General features: G+C 38.3%; 1 protein-coding gene across 6 annotated transcripts in view; it reads left to right on the top strand.

Moving 5' to 3' along the window:
- Positions 1 to 610: 610 nt before the first annotated feature.
- Positions 611 to 21,493, top strand: part of Gp150 — a 91,963-nt gene continuing 71,080 nt past the window's right edge. For all 6 annotated transcript variants that reach the window (XM_065224633.1, XM_065224631.1, XM_065224630.1 and 3 more), the window contains exons 1-2: positions 611 to 689; positions 923 to 1,062. The gene's annotated coding sequence lies outside the window, so the exon portion shown is untranslated. The remainder of the gene's footprint in view (positions 690 to 922; positions 1,063 to 21,493) is intronic.

The following is a 21,493-nucleotide window of genomic DNA, read 5'->3' as shown; positions in this document are numbered from 1 at the left end:
TTGTTCATTTGAACAACTTTGCATCAAAATATACATCCTGCCTTTAGAACTGACAAATAAAGTGCATCTGAAGAATACAACCCACGGAATCAAAACTGCATGAAATTCACGCTGCTACGACTCACCCGCACCCACTCAGTTTTCCTGTGCAAACACACGACCGGTGAGAATAGTTCAGTAACTGAGTTGAAATTAACTCAAAATTGCAAAAAAAAATAAGTGAACTACTCAGTGAGTGAGTAAAATGTTCCTCACATTTCCGGGCAAAACAGCTTGAATATAAGGAAAATCGACCAAACTTTTACTCAGTTTTATAGTATACTAATATACTGAGTGAAATATCGCTCGAATTTCCTCACATTCAAGAAATTTGACCTGGAAAATCGAGGAAACTTTTACTCAGTCACTGAGTAACCCCACTTTATGCTATTTGGCGACTCAATTTTGAGTTACTTTCATTGGCCGTGCAAGTAGCACACGGCTCACGGAAGAGAACTGAGCAACGAGTGCGCAACGGAATCATACCTGAGCTCTCTCGCGCAAGAGAATCCGACGATTGCACACCAAAGTTGAGTTCCCATCGCGCAAGCAGGCTCAATTTAAGCACGACGGACATGTTGCTTCACTACTGAGTTAACTTTTGACGAGTGAAGTTGGGAAGTGCTGTTCGGATTTGTCGCCGTTTAGAAGTGAGTTGTTTTTCGATTGGAGATTTTTTTTATCAACTGTATTAGGTGGTTACACACTAAAAAATTAGTTTGTTTATTAACTGTGTCGATAGTGATAAGTCGCTGTCAGCTCGGTGTGATAAATGTAGTGAACCGTGATTGGGGATTTGTCTGGAATACGAAACAGCTCGGAGGGGTTTCATTGAGGAAATTTTCTAAGTGTCGCATTTTTGTGTGTTCGTGTTTTCTTCTAGCATCTATTGAGTGAAAAGGAATTGAAGAAAAAGTCAACTGGATTTAGATAAATAGTGAAGAGCCGAAGAGTGTAGAGCAAAATACACTGCTAGTTTTCGGGTGGATACATCGATAGCGCATTTCGAATAGTTATAAGAAGGTGAGTAAACAATAACTCGATATGTCATCATTTATCACTTGGCATGAATGACTTCGAAAAGAAAAGGTGTTACCTGTTGAAAGGGGTCTAGCGAGATGTATATGGAACTAACACAGTTACAGGCCCAGTTGATGATTGCTTTGCCATTTTGGTAAAGTGTCTACTTACCTGATGTGTGTCGCTGGTTGGTCCGTCATCCATTGAGTAGATACGATTGAGCTCTCTTGTCTATTTTTGATTTTTCAAAGTCACTACTTACGCCTCGGGAAGACTTTGACTAATTACCCGAAATGTGACCAGAAGGAAGCCGTGCTCGCTTATCGAGGTCAAATGGTTGGAAAGGTCCGTTTTTATTATCTTCGGGCCCTTGCTTCACCCACATGCTGGAACGTCACATAAAAAGTCAATTTTGACAGTTCCTACATAAATCATGCACAAGATGATATTCAACCAATCCCGTTATGCTTTATGCGGGTTCGTTCGCCTGCTTCAGCTACAAAGGGAAAGATAGAGTGAGAGAGACGTAGTGCAAGATGCATCACGAAGTCATCCCTCGATTGTGCAGCTTTTGTTCCCTTGGCAATGTTCATCTGTGGTCGAACGACGAACCGCTTTTTTTTTTTTTTTTCCTTGGATTTGTTTTCCGTCGATCTTGTTTTCCGTGCTGAGCACCAATGCTACCGACGCCAGGAAGGCAGCTCCCACACCTGGACCCTACCTATCGACCCATCAACTCATGAACCGGGGACCAACGGCTTTACTTCCCATCATGATCAGAGATGTTATGCCTTAGAACATCCCGGCGGCGCCGACTGGGATTGAACCCAGGCCTGCTGGGGTGAGAGGCAATCACGCTTACCACTACACCACCGGCGCCGCTGATCGACGAACCGCTGTTGTTCCTCTTTTATTTTCGCGTCCGCTGCTACACATTCGGAATGGAGAAAAACACACCTTTTGATGTACTTTTACAACTCACCGCCCGCCGTGGGAGGAGACGGCAGTGATGCCAGCTTGAAGACCTGCAGACGACAATTGGGGCATTTGACTAATTTGATGCACAAAATAAACACTTCCTGTTCAAGTCAAAAGATGATTGTTAGTATCTTCTGGTCGGCAAGATCAAAGGGCTGTATCCACTGGCAAGATATCTTAAAACAAGGCAAAAACCAACGACTGAAGAAATGATGGCAAGCTAGAAAACAGAAGTCGAAAGCGATCGTTAATGCCCGTACGACAAAAAAAAACGGCACAATCTACCAAGACAATCAAGTAAACCTGAAACTTGCAGGACGGCATCATGAACTGGCTTCAACTACAGTATGTGCAGTTGCGCTTCAACTTAACCTTCACTGCTCTGCACACTCCCATCCTGGCCATTTTTTTTCCTCTGCAACTGGTCAGTCCTGACGTAGTAGAATGAGTAGAATGCACGACAAAAAGAAATGATCAACAGAAAAGTACCGAAGATAGCTTCCGGGAATTTTGCTGACATCCATTTGAAGACGGAGACCTCCTTAAGGAAGATGTAAGGGAACAACAAATGGAAAGCAAATTGCAGGGAAAACATTTCACTGCAATTTCGGGGGAATCCAAAAAAGTAAGACCGACCAAACATATGCGATGCATTTGTCTGGTCAAACGGGTTAGACTTTTTTTTTTCCTGCCTTCTGATGATCGCTGCACGAGCACTATCAAACGACAACCCACAAGCATCGCAAGTCTGTTGCTGTGGATATCTAGCCTACAGCCTCTATACCATACGCCTGCTGCGCTGCGGTCTGCGCTGGGTGTTGGTAGCGAATTGCCGCCATGTTGGATCGTAAAGTGGGTTGTATGGGTGCTTCTGACAAGTCTTGTGCAAAGCAGCAATACCCACACACCAACATGTGCATCGAACGACAAGAGCAGAAGTGGTGAAGTGGCTTAACCACAGCGCAGCAGTGCCTACAATATCTGTCTGTCTGTCTGAGTGTTTGCGGTTCAACTTAAGCCGAGTCGCTAACTTGAGTCTTCAACTATGTTACCTTTACCTCTACCAACACAGCACGCGCTCAATCGGTTCTCCCGTGTAGGTTGACTTTGTACGGCCACCGAGTGCTGAGCTCATCGAAATTGTTATCAATTCTTGTGGAATTTGTATGGCAAACACAACCGGCACACGGAGATGTGTACTTAATTTGCGTTTTTTTTTTTTATGCCGATACACATTTGTGTACTGAAGTGATTTTAAATCAGTGGTAGGATCGGTTAGTTTGCAAAAAGCATTTGCTAATTGCAACACCGAAATCAAATGAAAAATAATTGAAGAAATGCATATTTTAATAAATGACAATTTGTCACAAGAACAAGAACAGCTAAAAACTTCGTCTTTTAGCTTTTATCGTAGACAAACATACGATAGCAAATAAAATATTGCGATTCATTTCCAAGCAAAAGCCAAAACGAAAAATGTTGCGACTTAATTCCACAGCCTAGAAAAACAAAACATTTTACACATCATCAGTAATTCGACAGAAAAATACCATGAAGTCTGGAGTACGTTTTGGATAGGTCGTATGTAATAAACGTAAACAAATTTATATTTTGATGCTACCAGACACTACTCTGCTTACTCTTCCAAAAGGCACAATTTGGGCACGCTACCTCACTGACGCTCTTCGCATGTCAGATTATCGTTTTTGTCAAAACTGAGTTTTTCAATGCAAATGGTAGCTAATTACCGACATTTTTTATAATACTGGATGAACTCACAAACTTTGTTCTGAAAAAGTTTGGAAAGACAGTCAAATTGGTTGTCCCATCAAATAGTACTTCGTACCATGCAAACTTAAAACACGATTTTCTCGGTTGGCTGATTTTCGCTATGGGGCGGACATGCAAAGAGCGGCAGCTCATTTCTGGTTCATTTTCTCATCAAAAATCTATTTGTCGTATTTGCCTACCGATCAAAACATAGCTCAATGTTACACGAGATGTTACATGTTACAGAAGATGGACACTTAACTTCTGTGGGGGTGTCGTCGCATGTAACAAATTTGACAGAAACGTAAAAACTTTACATATGACCTGTTTTTTTTTTCCTAATAAAAGTGCTAATTTTGCAAATCTTTAATAAAAACCGGTTTTGGGTGGTCCATAAAATGATAGCTACGCTTTCCGTGAGTTATTTCTCATTATAATACATTTTGAAACCACTAAAATGCGCACGGTCGAACCACCACGACCTGCTAAAGGCAAAGGGGGGGGGGGGGGAGGTGGCTGCCAAATACGAACAATCTTTGCCTACCTCGCATAACTGGTTCCAAACGTAAACATGCCATAAGAAACCTACAGGGTTTGTTTACGTTTGGAACTAATTTCATACAAGAATGATCAGTAGGCTGATTTGACAGCACGTCCCACCCCAGGCAAAAGGTCGTATAATATTGATTGGTAATCAAATGTTTCTTGTTTACCAGGAATGCTATCAATACATTACTCAGTCGATAGCAGCACTCCGGAGATGTTAGTTAATGGGAACTTTGAAAGAATTGTTCATCTCATTGAAAATAGAAACCATTTTTTATTCACCAAAACAAATCACATCGTTTCTCTAATTGACAAAAATGTGATATACGACCCAATCAAAAAGGACTCCAGAAGTCGAAACGCAGAGGTTGACTTGTTTACGTCTAAAGATTTAATTAGATTGAACATGAGGTTTGCTGTGGACAAATATCGAGATTATTTTTGTTTACAACCGTGATTTCGTTGATAATGGAGAAAAACAGCATCAACACTAGTTTTAGGACATCGTATGCGGTATAGTTGACCAATTTCAACGATTTTTAGTGCTGACAACCTCGAACTTTTCCCGGTGGTGCGCAAGAGCAATATGATTGTTGCTTCTTCCATTTGTGGCACGAATCGTGACGAAATTTCTAGCACTGCAAGAGAAGCACTTTAAAAACAAACCCCTGTCAAAACATTCCACCGAACCGATCACTGGGAGCGCTGCTTTAGAATAAACTGTAATTCCAGATTCTAACTGGACCACACTTTTGTTGATTTCCTTACGACCAACGCCAGACACAATGACTTGTAGAACAGGTCCAGCATTGTGAATTTGCCGTCTCTTTTGATCGCCTGGGTAGGGTTGTCAGATTGTTTTCAAGCTTATCGGTAACAAAGATTTAAAAAAAAATCGGTATTTACCGGTATTTACTAATTTAATAAATTTTGTATTTTTGCGGCGAAAATATGAACTTTCAGACTAAGAAAGTAGAATTTACTTCCAGCAGAAGTCGGAACAAACTTCCGGGGAGTATTTGAACTACACACTTAGAAATAACTGATTTTACACGTGACGGAATCCATCTTTGACATAAAGGATCAGACGTAAACAAATATATCATGTCAAATTAAGTGTTCCGTGACTGAAATGTTCGTTCCTTGACGAAAAGTACGTTTGATTGAGTTGAATGTCAGTCTCAGAACACCTAGATTCAAACTTGCAAATACTCATTTCAGCTAAAATAATGTTTTTCGGAATAATAAAACCGAAAGATGGTATGATGACATGTTTTACTTGTAACTTACAAGAAGAGGCTACAAAGTATGCGCTTGTAACATAAAACCTGTAAATTTTGCTTTCTATGAGTCACAATCAGCGATTTGCTGATCGCTGAGTGAATGAGTGAGCGAGTGAGTAAGTGTGTGAAAAATCACTGATTGTGACTCTCATGAAGTGAAATAAACAGGTTTAAGATGTCAAACACATTATTTGCAACCTCTTCTTGTATCTTACCAATTCAAAATATGATCATAGTATCTAATTATTTCATAATTAAAAAAAAAAACATTGTTTTAGCTGAAATAAGTATTTTCAAGCTTTCCTAAATTTACATCAATTTTTTTAAGTGTGAAACTTCCAGCGATTGAAAAAGAAGCTCTTCTGGAGGAAGTTTGAAGAAAGTTCTATGAGAAGTCGGAAAAACGAAGAGGACAGTTTCTATGACGGTCCACTTAAATGTATGATTTTTTCATGAATCAGATGTATATTCGACTGAGAAATGTTCAAGAACCAGCGTATCGAATAAATCAAACCATTTAACATACACCGTGTTTTGAAAAACTGGTGAACCGCGCGGTTTCGTAAATAAGGGTTTTTGTGAACCAGTGCGGATCAGCATGTTTTTTGAGGCATGTGGTTCATGTAAATAGTTTTAATTTCTGCGCCTAGTTAGTTCTTGAACATTTATCAATCGAATAAACATTGGATTAATGCAGTGGTTCCCAACCTTTTCGAAATTTTAAAAGCAGTTCTTATTTTATTATATGGCATTTGCATTAATCTGGTTTAAGAAAAGACTGAGCTATTGTTGAAGGAATTGTTGCAATACGCTCCGAAAGAATTGCTCGCTCATGTTTCAAAGAAGATAAAATCTGCTATGTAAAACGTAAAACTAGAAATGTCTTCGGATGAAAATTCTGAAGATCGAAAGAACTGCTCATGTAAGAACACAGTTCGAAAAAGTAGTGTAAATTTCTGTTTAGTATGATGCACATAAATGGAGCGTCAAATATCATATACGTTTACATTATATATCATATAAAGTTCTGACACATTTCATGCAATGTAGCAAATATTGTATCAAAAAACCCATCTTTGTAAACAACATTGTTTGCAAGTTGCTCGGTTGCGTGAAATGAAATACAAGTCTACGTGACTGAATGTTTACATCACAATTAAAATTCAGAATTTTTATGTGTGAAGGAGACGACTGATATAGAGTTTTTAGAATCAAGCAGCTGTATTCATATATCACAGATTTCAAGGTTTAACACAGATTCTACAGTTTTTTTTAATTATGACTTTAAGCTTTTAATTGTGGTTAAGAATTTCAAAAATTATACGTCATTTATTGAAAAAAAAACAAATATTTTGTATTCACTTCAGTACAATTTTCGTAACACCCACTCTCATGTACCTTTTGTATTAGCATGGCATTCGGGATATCGGGAAGGTCATTCTTGTGAAACTGCATTGAATTTGGTGTTAGCAAAGTGGAAAGACAACTTGGAGCGTAAAGATACGATTGTTGCTGTTTTTTTGGATCTGAAACGCGCTTTTGAAACAATTTCTAGGCCCTTACTGTTAAGTACAATCAAGCGCTTTGGAATTACGAGTACTGCATATAAATGGTTTGAAAGCTATTTGTCTGACAGAACTCAACGGACTGTTTTTAATGATTCTGTTTCCAGTCCTGTGGGGAACAACCTTGGAGTGCCCCAGGGAAGTGTATTAGGGCCCCTTTTATTTATTATGTATATTAATGACTTGCGACGTGTTTTACGGTTTTGCGACATTAATCTTTTTGCAGATGATACTGTGTTATTCATTGCAGCTAAGGATTTAGAAGTTGCCGTCTCACACTTGAATGAAGATTTGCAGTATCTAAGTAGATGGTTGAAGTGTAAGCAGTTAAAATTGAATACAAGTAAAACTAAATTTATGGTAATTTCGCGGAATCGATTAAATGAGAACGTCTCTGTTGTAATTGATGATGAGACTATTGATCGCGTTCAGGAGATTAAATATCTTGGCGTGATTATTGATGACAAACTTAAGTTCAACTCTCACATTGACAATGTCATCAAGAAAATTGCCAAGAAGTATGGAATTCTATGTCGATTGAAAAACGATTTAACTATTGCCAGTAAAATACAGCTATACAAATCAATCATCTCTCCTCATCTAGACTTTTGCCCATCCATTTTATTTCTGTCCAATGCAACACAAATATCGAGATTACAGCGCTTGCAGAATAAAATAATGCGTTTGATTTTGAGATGTAATAGATTCACTTCCTCAACTTTGATGCTAGACGCCTCACAATGGTTGTCGGTGAAGCAAAGAATTGTATATTTGACTATGGTGTTCAATTTTAAAGTAGTTAACGGTTTGCTGCCTCGATATTTGTGTGATCGAATTGAAAGAGGAAGTGACTATCATAGATATAATACTAGAAACGCGGATGAAATAAGAACACCACATTTCTTGACTTGTGCTTCACAGAATTCATTATTTTTTAAAGGAATAAATGTTTTCAATTCGATGCCTAGACACATTAAACGTTCAACAACATTAGCAGAATTTAAGAGACATTGCATTTCACACGTTAAAACTGTCTTTTGAACGGTTATCCAGTGATTTTTTTTTTTATGAATTGACAAATTATGTATCTTGACGAAGTTATTTTTAACGGATTACTTTGTATGGATAGCTGTTATAACGACTTTTTAATAATTATTGTAGCACTGCAAAAACTATTTTGTTCGCCACGATGGTGATGATGGATTTTTGATATATGATTTAATAGTAGTAGTAAAAAAAATAGTAGTCTACAAAGGTTTGAGCCTCGCGCGCGTATTACGGATATAGAGGACTGAATTTAACATTTGATGAAAAAAAAAAAATGCAATTTTGAAGCTTATTTGGAAGATACCTTGAGTTAGTAGTAAGTTTTCTGGCAAATGTTGGGGGTTCGTGAGCATTCCTGACATTGCTGAAAATTATGATAGCATCAAATTGCGGGGTTACTAGTGTAATAGGATGCTTTGTTGATTGTTCATGAACTCTTGATTGCTTGTAATACTTATGAATATTTTAGGTGGACAAAAAGGCGAACTAAGAGGTGGACGCCTGAGCTTTTCAACATTTATATCGCTGTGAAGCAACTGTAAACTCTAGAGGGAATTTATATCTGTAACTGAAACCAGTTCGATTTTGTTTGCCAACCTGGTTAAAATGTCATATTTAATTATCTTAAAGATAAATCGTCCAGCTCAAACCTTTGTAGGGGTAAGAGGTGGGACCATCATCATCATCATCATCAAAAGGGAGTATGAAAACTGACAGAGGCATTCTCGTTTTCTATGTCCATCTTAATTTCTTAAATGTGTTGAGGTTTATATCTATCAGAAGTATAGTGCAATACAAAATCTCTTATTCACTTTTCAAAGAAAATATTTTTTAGCATTTAATTCAAGAATTATTTAGCGTTTTTTGAGCAAAAATACAAATTCCAATTAGGTAACCATGATTAGTAGAGGAATAGACACGATCTTCAGGAAGTCCGTCCAGCTTCTTGGCTGAAGATTGACATCATGGCACGGACCTTTGAAACGATGGCGGAAGCGTGTGTCCGACTTGAAGGTTGCGGTCAACCGGATTGCACAAAGCTCAAAAATATAGTCTTGAGAAGCGGTTAGTTTTTTTCAAAATCGGTAGAGCATTTATCGAGGCTTATGGACAAATCCTATGACATACTCGTCTCAACACAAAACTAATTTAGGTTGGTTTGGGAGGTTGTAACAATAGTTGAATCAATAGGGGTACCAATTTCAAGAAGTAGTTGTACGGATTCGGCGTGCTCGATGAAAGTGTCGGATTGACTGCTGCGACGAATGTAGATGCAGCACAGGAAAAGCGATTGATAAACAGGCTGAAAATTGCTCAGCTGAAAATGTTTCTTTATGCGAGATATAGGGGAAATGGATGTAATGTCGGCCAGGCATGGAAAATCATTTACATTCATTTACATTCATTTCCCCTAACTTTTTTCATCAATAGTATTTCGCGAAATAATGTATGGAGCTTTTGTAGGTTTTGTTATTAGCTACAACTTTTGTGAGAAACTCAAATCCGTATCTCTTATGCATGACGAACCAGAGCAAACAGAATCCACTACTGTTTTTCAGTGAATGTATTTTACATTCACTGAAAAACAGTAACGAATTCTACCCGCTCTAATTCGTGATGCATAAGAGATACAGATTTGAGTTATGGACAAAAGTTGTAGCTAATAGCAAAACCTACTAAAGCTCTATAAAACATTTTGCGGAATGCTGTTGATGAAAAAAGTTAGATCCAGAATCATGCAAATTTTTTTGTTCAAGATTTTGAAAAAATAGTCCCAGAGTGTAGAAAATTGTGTCAAAGACACCTACAGGTTCAATCTTTCACTTTTAAAAATTTGGTCTAATGACTCATTCGGCCTAATGGCTTTCGGCCTAATGACCCATTCACCCTAATGATATTTGGCGTAGTGGCCTAATATTTCGGTTATTACTTGGATGGCGATTGGTGATAGTCCACATGAGACGGTTCTTGGACGAAGCAAACCGAGGACTTAAAATTGCTTCTTCTAGAGTACTTACTCTCCGTCAATTAAGGCAGGAAACTTCCACGGATGGTGGTTTCTCAAGCAGAGATGGGTGATAGCAATCTAATCAGCGGAGAGTTGGAATTCAGCAGTTTCGCCCCACGCGGCCTCAGCATTTGGTGCCGCCTGAAGTTTTCAACGGATTGTTTTAGAACATTTTCCAACAACCAATAACGAAAGAATTTGGTAAATCCATCCGCTAGTTGCTACTTGGTTCAAAGTAACGTTACCGCGATCCAGAGCATCTCGGACAAAAAAAATGGTATCGAAGCTTGATTGCCAACTGCTACCGCCAATAATATGCCAGTAGATCAGTGGATAGAATATTTCCATTAGTATTAACGCTGGAGATATCAGAAAACAGCCGACAAAACATTTCCGAGGAACAAATGCCTTGATATGGTTCTGCAAAGCACTCGTCTTCCGAGAACTGAATCAGAGGTGAATATTTGGTAAGCGAAACATTCCAAGCGCGCAGCGAAAAAAAGGCGTTAAAAACATGCCAGAAACTGATTCACACATATTAATCAAACCTCGAGTGGAATTCCCCGGCACGTACGGTCGGTCCAACATCCACGACCCCGCAGCTCGATGAACAACTGGAGCCGATGGGTGGACGAGCCCCGGTCAGCCTCAGGTTCGTACGCGCGCTCTTACACGCACTCATCGTTTCCGACTTCAATTTCACCTTTTATCTCGAACGTTTTTCGGGTTTCTTCTTCCATCTTTCCATCAAAAGCCGAGTAGCTGCTGCGATCGCCATCAGCTAGGAGTTTGCTGAAATGCAGGCAAAAAAAATTGATATAATGATTAATAAACGTCGACTTGAAAGCTGCGCACCAAAGGAGAAACGGGTATTTTGAATGGTTGATTGATGATTTAAACTTCCTGAATGCAGAAATTTTGTACGATAATTGTATTTTTCAGAGATGAAATTGCACAGGAAATTGAAGTGTTTATTTTTATCAGTGTATGGTATTTGAAGCAGCTAAAATTGGATCGGCTTGCTCTGACCTTTTCGGTAAGAAGCTAATTATTAATGTGCAGTCCAACTATTTATAGCTGAACGCCAATTTGAATAATTTGTATTAGAACAGCATGAACGGATTGTACACCGTAACAAAAGAGGGCTTGAAAATTGAATAGACCATCAAATAATTTCTTATCTAAAAATCCCATCAACTTCAACTGCGAAGTTTCCCCGGCTTCACACCCGTCTCAGCTATAATAATAATTCATTCAACGTCTGTTTTGCTGCCCTTCCCGCCTCTCTAGCTCTATCGCCTCCTTGATTTTGGTGCAGGCATCATAATAATACTACACCACGGCAAATGAATGTTTATTAGTGTTGCTTTTTCATCTTTTCGCGGCGTTTGGCTTCCACTCTCGATGGTGGTCGACCGATCGATGCTCCCCTTCACGGGATCTACATTTACAGTGGTACAGTAGGTGTGTAAGTACGTCACGAGGGAAGCCGTCGTCGTCGTTGATCAGCCGACCGACAACATTCGAAACACAGTTGTAGAAAAACATTTCAGAAGGCCCTTTCTGGTTTGATCCGTTCTCTTAGTCGGTTCTCTTGATCGATTTTTTTTTTCTTTTGACATGCAAACAGATTTTGTGTTAGCTGAGTTATTAACGAAAGAGAAAGTAGATGAAGAGAAACCATCAAAGCAGATAGGACCTTTTAAAATGTTCATCTAGAGTTGAAGTATGTGGCTGTAGCAGAAGAAGCATCGGTACTATCTAGTACAAAGCTGCCATAGTTTTTCACATCCAGACGATACAACAGCAAAGATCTAGCTGGAAGACACCGGGAGAAAAGTTTAGGTAGTCCAAATTAACACGGAATTTTCCACAGTGCAGCGTAATAATGTAGCTGCGAACGCCTTGAAGATCGTTTCCAGGGTAAACGGACGATTAAATCACTTCAGTTCAGCATTGGCGAGAGTGTCGATGGTTGATTGTGCGAGATTGGGAATGGCTTGCATCAGCCAAGTTCAACGGTTGGAAGCATCTTATAAATTCTAGGATATGGAATGTAAATCAGAGATGGATAATTCAGACCTTTGTCAATAAGCAGACAATCTTTCTCTCGGTCATTTCATGAAAAAAAAGTTGTCGAAACCTCCAGAAACAAACTCAATTCAATTCGAGCAACGATTTCATGTTCCACTTTATCGTTGCTTGTGACGATAGTCGCAAGGTAGTATGTTTCAATTTTGTCAGAAAACAAACTGATAAGATTTCGTTTATCAGTTGACAGTAAATTTTGCGTACCATCACGCTGATTCGGTTTAAACCAGTGCTATTTTCAATACAATGTGATGACATTCTCGACCTCCTCAACTAGTCACACGAAATGCATTTCGTTTGGTGTTATTCGATCGATTGCATTTTTGTCCAAATTCGTCACTATTTCCATCGCCACCCACCATGTTGTTGGTAATCACAAGCAGATAAACTGAGCAGAGGGAAATGTCAACGAAATCTGTCAATGTTTGTCACTTCTCGCGTATTTCTTCACTCAAGGTGAACCGGGCTGATGTGACTCCTCTCACGTTGTCGAGAAGATTGTTAGGTTTTAGGAGAGTGCTCTCCAAGCTTTACCATAAACCAATACACGCTGATGGATGTGTTGTATGTATATGCAAAACAAGCGACCGAAGCTGGCACCAGGCACTTTCAAGACCATAGAAAAACTATTAAGAAAAAGCAGTCGAACGAAATAATTTGGTAAAACCTGGCTTTCCTGAAATCATAGATTTGTTGTAGATCTTTAGAATACCTCCTGATAATTTTTCCATTTAGGACGAATATTTGAGAAACGTCATTCAATTTTAAACTCAAAATATTATAAGTTAATTCTCTTACGCTCGTTTCGTAAAAATGGGTTTCGTATATAAAACATATTTTTCGTAAATTTCACGAAATATTCGTATGGCCTGTCATCGGGCAAAATAATAATATTACGCCTTATTCGTACAATACATCAACTGAATTTCGTACGTTCTTGTCTTCTATTGCTCGTTCATATTTTTGTTGCTCCCGTTACTGATGCGTTGAGTTTTGTGTGTTGGAAAGGTTTCTGTTACTGATGTTATCCTGCTGTTATGCTGTTTTTTTGTTCCTGCGAATAATGCTGATGAATTTGTTTGACAGTCGTCCGTGAAGGTGGAATCGTCAAGTTGATGATGTTGGATGTGAGATTTCAATAAAGAACGGACTTTATACCTGGTGATAATGGGGGAAATCATTCTGAACGTAAGAGAATGAAGGCTGACAGCCTCCTAAGTTAATTGAGTCCCCTGGATATCAACGGGTTTGCTTTTTTCCACATCCATTATTGTGGAGGGCTAAAATTATTAATTTAATTTATTTGCGTAATAAAAAACTGAAATCGCGAATGTACGAAATGCCTTCGTACATGTAAAAACGATAACAAGAAACAGCATTTATTTTGTTGACGAAATTTTCGTTGTCCATTGAATTATCTTCGTACAATGCACGCATAATATTTGTTGAGTACCGTAAGTGGAGGTGACATTGGGCAAAAAATCAAAATGTTTCGTTCCGTGCCTTAGAACATTCAGATTTTATCTAGGAAAATAATTTTAATCGTGTGAATAGATTCATCAATGATATATTTATAACTGTAATTGAAATGGACTAATATAATATAAAATATATATTTTTGGGGTGACTGGTCCAATTTCCAAACATAAATTTGGTTGAAATATCCTTAAATATATAAATGTTACGTAGCTATAAGGAGTACACTTGGTTGTGCTCACAATCTACTTCGTACGTATGGCTAAAGATTCCATGTAACCTTCGTATATCCACATAAAAGTGTGTTCAAATTTTGATTTACCTATGATCATTTAAAAAAAAAAAAGTTGTTTTTGCAACTATTTATGAGACTTAGAGATGTCAGATTTCGTTTTAAGAAATGTGTGTGGATACAATCCATCGCCCACTGAACCGGCAGTGTTTAATGGAAGAAACCTGTCTGCATCTATCTTGTATCATAAGTGCAAACATTTTTAGCCCTGGAGATGGAAGGTGGCAGCTCTATTGTACATCCAGTGACCCATTTCAAGAATGCCTGTTCCTACACGTACATTCATGCCAGATTTTGTTTTAAGAAGTCTGCGAAAAATGTCTGTGAATTTCAGAAATGTCTGTAATTGGGCTGCATAAAATAAGCAGAAGTTTTGTGTGCGACGGAGTGGTGAGAAGCCCCCCCCCCCCCCCCCTGGAAGACACACAGGGTCATTCCAAGGAAGGTGACGAAAGGCATACCGAACAAATTTCCTTTGAACAGATTCAATCCTCGCTATCCGAACTGCTTGATATGGGCACCATACTACCGAGCTGAATTCCAAGATCGATTGCTTTAGAGAGCAGTATAGAGCTTTTAGACAGGCAGGATCGCGTAACTCGTCAGCGATCTTGAAAATGAACCCGAGTTGCCTGTTAGCTTTCGCAACGATGCCCGAGTAATGAAGCTTGAATGTTAAGGCGCACTCCAGCGTGATTCATAGGTCACGAACATTGCAGAAGTTGGTGATTTATCGTATAGTTGAATGCCACTGGTTTCAGCTTGCGATAAAATGAGATAATATTATATTTTTGTACATTCAACGTGAGATAGTTTCTTGAGCACCACTCTTCGAAATTATCGATTAGGTGCTGAAGCCGCAAGCAATCGGCGAAGCTACGAACAATCACATAGATCTTCACATCATCCGCGTAGAACGATCGGCAACCAGTTAGGAGGATCAGCCCGGCCTCATTCACAAAAATCGAGAATAGCAATGGTCCCAAGTTGCTACCTTGAGGAACACCGGAGCTGTTTGTAAAATAGTCCAATTGCTCTGATCCGATTCTAACACAAAGTTCCCGATTGGTCAGATAGGACTTGAACCTACGAGTTAAACCCGAGGATACACCGAGTTTTTCAAGTTTAGCTAGCAGAATGGAGTAGTCAACCCGGTCGAATGCAGCCTTAAGATCTGTATAGACAACGTCCACCTGCGCTCCAGCTTCCATACTCCGAAGACATAAAGAAATGAACGGAGCTAGATTTGTTGAAACTGATCTCTTGGGATAAAAGCCGTGTTGGTCAGGAGAAATGTAATTTCTGCAGCTAGAGAATAATGCGTCGTTGATGATGATATCGAAAACTTTAGAGCAGGCACTGAGTGATGTGATCCCTCGGTAATTTTCGACGTTTCTCTTGTCTCCTTTCTTGTAGATCGGGAACATGAATGACGATTTCCAACGCGTAGGGAACTCCCCCTGTTGTAATGAAATATTGAACAGCTTCGAAAGCGGTGTTGTAAGCTCTGAACAGCATCGCTTCAGGATGCTTGAGGGGATCCCGTCAGGGCCAGCAGCATTAGAAAATTTCTGCTTCTTGATGGCGGATTCGACGAGGTCTACTGTAACCGAGGTAATCGAAAAATTGAAAGCATCACTGGGAGTGTCCCTTACCGCTTCAGCAACTTGGGACAACGAAGCCGTACTGTCATTGAAAATGCTTTCGAAATGTTCTGCCAGAAGATTACATTTCTCAAGGGAATTGCTGGCGATTCTATCTCCTAGGTGAATTTCGACTGGTAGCCCCTCCTCTTTTCGTTTGGTATTCACGAATGACCAGAACTGCTTTGGATTAAGCCGTAAATTAGCCTGCACACGCCTTGTGTAGCTCTTGTAAAAAATGCGGTTATATGTGCGATATTCGTTGCTCGCTGTTGAAAATAATCATTTGGTGAATGGGTTACGAGTACGACAGTATGTACGGAGGGCCTTCGATCTCAGACGCTTCAAATTCCGTAGTCGAGCATTGGACCATGCGGGTTTGGGAGAGAGTCTCCTCAATGTTATTGCCTGGCCAACGACCTCAGCGAAGTACTTGACGGCTTTATCAATAGATGAACACGTGTCAAGGAACTGCCAAAATCTGCCTGGGCAAGCGAGTGACTCAGCGCGACGAAATCTGCTCTACGAAAGTCGAGCTCATGTACATCAACAGGGGGTTATTGTAGCGAACAGGAGCGGATAGGTTTGAAGAAATACACGGAAAAAAGGTTTATGTAGTTTCCATTGGGAATGCACATAATATTTTTCCATTAACAAAACCAATGATATCTATCTGAATTCTACATAACATTCATGTGTTCACATGATTTCTATATGATAAATCACTTAAATTTAGCGGTGCCGGTGGTGTAGTGGTAAGCACCCCAGTAGGCCTGGGTTCAATTCCAGTCGGCGCCGCCGGGATGTTCTGAGGCATAACATCTCTGATCAGCTGTTGGTCCCCGGTTCATGAGTTGATGGGTCGATAGGTAGGGTCCAGGTGTGGGAGCTGCCACCTGGCGTCGGTAGCATTGGTGCTCAGCACGGAAAACAAGATCGACGGAAAACAAATCAAAGGAAAAAAATTACTTAAATTTCATTTGACACGTAACGTTCATGTGATTTTGTGGTGCAATTCTCAATTATGATATCGCAGGAAAGTTATGTGAAATTCTAATGAATATTTTACATTGGATATATGATTTATTCTTTGAGTGCATACTTCTAGAATGAGTAAATTTTTCGTCCAATTTTGTCTTATTCGAAAAGATTTATGAGGCTTTAAATTTTACTCAGTCTACAAGTGAACTGCGTTTTCTAGAGTTTGAGTAATTTAAGCTTTAAATTAAGTCGATCTTAGGTGCCATGTAGTGTGGAAATCCGTTTGTTACTAGTACTGGTCCTTTTGCAGGCCAGTAGCGGGGGAACGAGCACATCTTAGTGAGAGATTCAACTTTCCACCACATAAATATGGAGAAATTAACAATCAAAAGAGCAATTGATGAGCTTATTAATACGATTCTAAACACTTCGTGCTAAAAAATGGTATTCTCAATAAAAAAAAAATTGAATAGGATGGAAACACACTGTCAACTGTAATTTGATTAAAGATGTAAAACTGTGTAACCAAATAAGTTTTAAAATTTTCCCTAGATTACAAAAGTCTGTAAATATCTTTGAAAAAACTAAAAAGACTGTAAATGTCTGTAACGAAAAAAAATTTCTGTGAAAAAAATGTCTGTGAAAAAAATAAAAGTCTGCAAATTCACAGACATGTCTGAAAATCTGGCATCTCTGATGAGACTTAACTTTACAGCCCTATTTAAATAAAACAATTATACTATACTATACTCCAGGAGTTCAAGAAACATATTTTACTAATCATTTTTTATACATTCAAAATATTTGAAACAATAAACATTTTTCAATTTTGGCCTAAACCTTAGTAAATATCTGAGAAAATAGCATGAATCTTATACAACGATCCCTGACCATTTACAAAATTCCCTAATTTCTAGCAAATAACCACAACTTATACGAAGTTCCATATATTTTTTTTCAAATTCTTTTGATTCTACCAAGATCTCAGAACAAGAACTTCACCAAACTTCTGGAAAAAGCCTCAAATATATGGACAGTTCCTTGAAATTAAACGAAGTTTCCCAAACTTCCAGGAAGTTCATTGAGCTTTTTCGACGAAAGATCTCTGACAAACTGCTATCAAGTTCCCTGAAATTTTTAAACATTTGCTGAACTTTTACACAATGTTTTGATCTTCTTTGAAGTTCTCTGAAACGTTTCAAAATTTCCTGCACTTCTACTCGTTGATTTCCCGCGAAGTTCCACAGAATTCCTAAAAAAAATCGAAGTCCAAGTGCCCTGAGATTAAAAGGTTCCCTGTTTCCTGAAGTTAATCGATGTTCTCTCAACTTCATCGAAGATCCCCAAACTTGTACGAAGTTTCCAGAACTCTTACATAATTACCTGAATTTCTACGAAGTTCTCTTAAGCTCTAGGAAGTTCCCAGAACTTCTACGAAATTTACTGAATTTCTACGATGTTTCATGAACTTCCACGAAGTTGCCTGAAGTTAAATCCCTTAACATCAAATGTACTCAAAGAATTGCTCTTAGATTCGTTAAGCTCTAAAAAGTTCACTGAAGTTCCTCAAAGCTCGGTGAGCTTTTACAACGCTAGCTGAACTCCTACAAAATTTTCTGGACTTCTAGAAAGTTTCCTCAACTTCTCCCTGAAGTTCTACGAAGTCCCTACAAGTTATACGAAGTTTTCTGAACTACCTTATAAACTCTAAACTTCTATAAAGACCCTCGCAAATGTGGAAAGTAGTTGTGTAGACATGTGCAGACATTTCGTCAATCTTGATGAAGACACTTTCTAAATACGCCGGGCATCTCTGCCTGCCCTAAAATTGTTTGTGATTTCATGTAATACTTATGACCATAGGCGAAACTATGATGTATGGCCCATCGGTAGTATAGCGGATTACTTCATCCTATTTCATCACTCAAACTATTCATCGATAAAAAAAATATGGGAAATATTTCTATATGTATGTAGGTTTTTCCGAAATCCTGAGAAAATTTCATTATTGTTTGACGCAAAATCATTAATTTTACGATGACTCGTTTATGAGGTAATGATTTTTCAAAACGTGGGATGTTCAGGTTTATTGGAAAATATAAAATTTAATTTAACGTGAAATTATTCATTTCCCAAATTTTAGTTTTACTAAGTATAGATGTTCACAATTTAATGGATTTTTGTTATCTTTCTGCTAATTAGACAGGAACAAATATGTTCTGAGAAAATAAATTTTTTTTTTGCCAACTGCCAAATTTTGTTCTTTTGCTTTATCTTCTTTTTCGCATATTAGCTTATTGCGTGCTCTCAACTTAGTGTTCTATATATGCACTTCCACAGTCATTAATTGAGAGCTTTCGATGCCTGTACAATTTTTGCATTAGTACAATTGTGTGTCAAGTACAATCATACTCTATGTCCAGGGAAGTCCAGAAATTTTCCAACCCAAAAAATTCCTAAACCGGACCGGGAATCGAACCCAGCATGGTTTTGCTTTTGCTTTGTAGCTTAGCCTTTACCGACTGAATTAAGACTTAGCCCCACTGCCAAATTTAATTCCGGGAAAAAATGGTTTCCTAAATGAGGGGGAGATGGGGCAGTTCAACCACCTTAAAACGCCATAATGTGTGGTATCAAATTCAGTATTTTGGAAAAATTTCACAGAAATCTGTGTAATAATCTTAGTGTGTATGTTCTATATCTCGATGTGTGACCACATTTTTCTAAGAATCGAAGGTTATCTCAGTCCCTTCAAACGGTGGAGTAGGTCAATGTTGTCCTATATCTTGATCTCTCCTTATCTGACGGCTGCTTCAATATTAAGATATGGAAAATTTACTGTATTAGAAACAGCTTTGTTACCGATATCTAATCTTTTATTGTTGATCCATGCTTAGTAAGTTTACCAATAGTAGGCAAGCGGTTTTTTTTTATAAATTATATCTAATTCGAATAAAGTGCGAGTCGATTGATGGATCGATTTGTACTGAAGTTTAGGCCGTTACAAACGTAATTTTTACTTTTTTAGTTCATGATTGAGTTTTGACATGAAGGAGTTACCTAAACAATGTGAGGAACAAAATCATTAATCCGAGTTCTGTCAGACAAATTGGTTCCAAGCATTTCGTAAAATGGACTTACGATTAAGACAAATATAACTTACCTAGGGGAAATGGCTCTAATGTTGGCCTATGGATCTAAGATTGGACCCATCGCTAAAAATCTGCTATTTATCAATTTTATCTACATGAACGCGTCATTGGGACGGTACTAATGAATATTTTTGGGCGCTATTGAAAATTTAGTCGATTGCTGATTTTTTGTATGGGTCCAAATTAGGGGCATTTAGGTCGACATTACATCCATTTCCGCTATCCTACAAACGAATATAACTTAACTTTTTATTTTGACAATTCTACAAACTTGTTTGAATTTTAGAATGTTTAACAAAAAATCTAAATTTGTGTTTTGATCAAAGCGGTTTTAATAATTTGGTTCTAATTATATCCTCTAGAGGATTTTCTCCAGTAGTAAAACTCCAATCTTTTATCGAAACACTGATTTCTATGCTAGCTCCACCTACTCTACCGCCGACATGTCTTACAGCTTGTGTACGTTTTTCGTAGAAGTGTCTAATGCAAAGAAATGGTTAGCAAAAAAACCAGTTCAATTGCAGCCATCTGGTGTGCCCAGGACCACATTGGCCACATCTGTAGACATGTTCCGGACAAGTGACCAGTTTCTGACTAAAGGGTCAAAATCCATCAAGCTTAAGGTATCCATCGATACCTTAAATCACATGAGAATTCATCTATCACCCCACATCATATGGATGGATGTGGATCATGTCGATCATGTGGATTAATTCAGGATTGTAGCTATGTTATATTTAAAATTGTGGATACGGCAATGCTTTGACTGTATCACCCAGGTATTTTTATGTGCCCCATCAACTCTTCGCGCCTCTGATACCGATGAATCTTGAATAGTTGATCAACCAGTAGCCAAGAAGTCATAAATGTTGCTACTCACCCTGAAAAGTTACAGCTCATTAAACTTTTTTGGACAGAATAAAAAATAACGATGTTATATACTTCAGTCCGGTATTGTAAGAACTTTTACTAGGCTAAATTATAACCTCATTTTCTATTGAATTATTCTACTATTCAATAAAATGAGGATTAAAATGATATCAAAAAAATTGGTGGGGTTGCGTACAAGACACGACCGCATGGTTGACGTAGACTACGTTAAGCTGTGTAGTGAAATTCTCGTGCGTTTCTCTAGATATTGATCTAAAATACAGTAGAAGTAACCTATGATTTCGGTCCTATGTACACATTTTGGATTTCCTACTTAGTAAAACTTGGTTAAATCCAGGGCCTCATAAAAATGCGAATACATATTCTATTAAATTTGGTTCCTAAATAATAATCAGATATGAGTAAGGTTTTCTTCAGGTGATTCATTGAAACGTCCAACAATGACCGTCATTATGGCTGATATTCCCTAGCACTTCAACTAGGACACAAATCTTGGACGGTTGTGACCAGGCATGGAAAATCATTTGCATTCATTTCATACATTCAGTTACATTCATTTGCCTCTAACTTTTTTCATCAATAGCATTCCGCAAAATGATGTATGGAGCATTTGTAGGTTTTTGCTCATAACTTAAATCTGTATCTCTTATTCATCACGAACTAGAGCGGGCAGAACTTGTTACTGTTTTTCAATGAATGTAAAATACATTT

This window comes from Ochlerotatus camptorhynchus, unplaced genomic scaffold, assembly GCF_037179485.1.
Source record: "Ochlerotatus camptorhynchus isolate MF236.1 unplaced genomic scaffold, CSIRO-AGI_Acam_v1.1 ptg000213l, whole genome shotgun sequence".
NCBI lineage: Eukaryota > Metazoa > Arthropoda > Insecta > Diptera > Culicidae > Ochlerotatus > Ochlerotatus camptorhynchus.
This window is presented reverse-complemented; position numbering and strand designations above follow the sequence as displayed.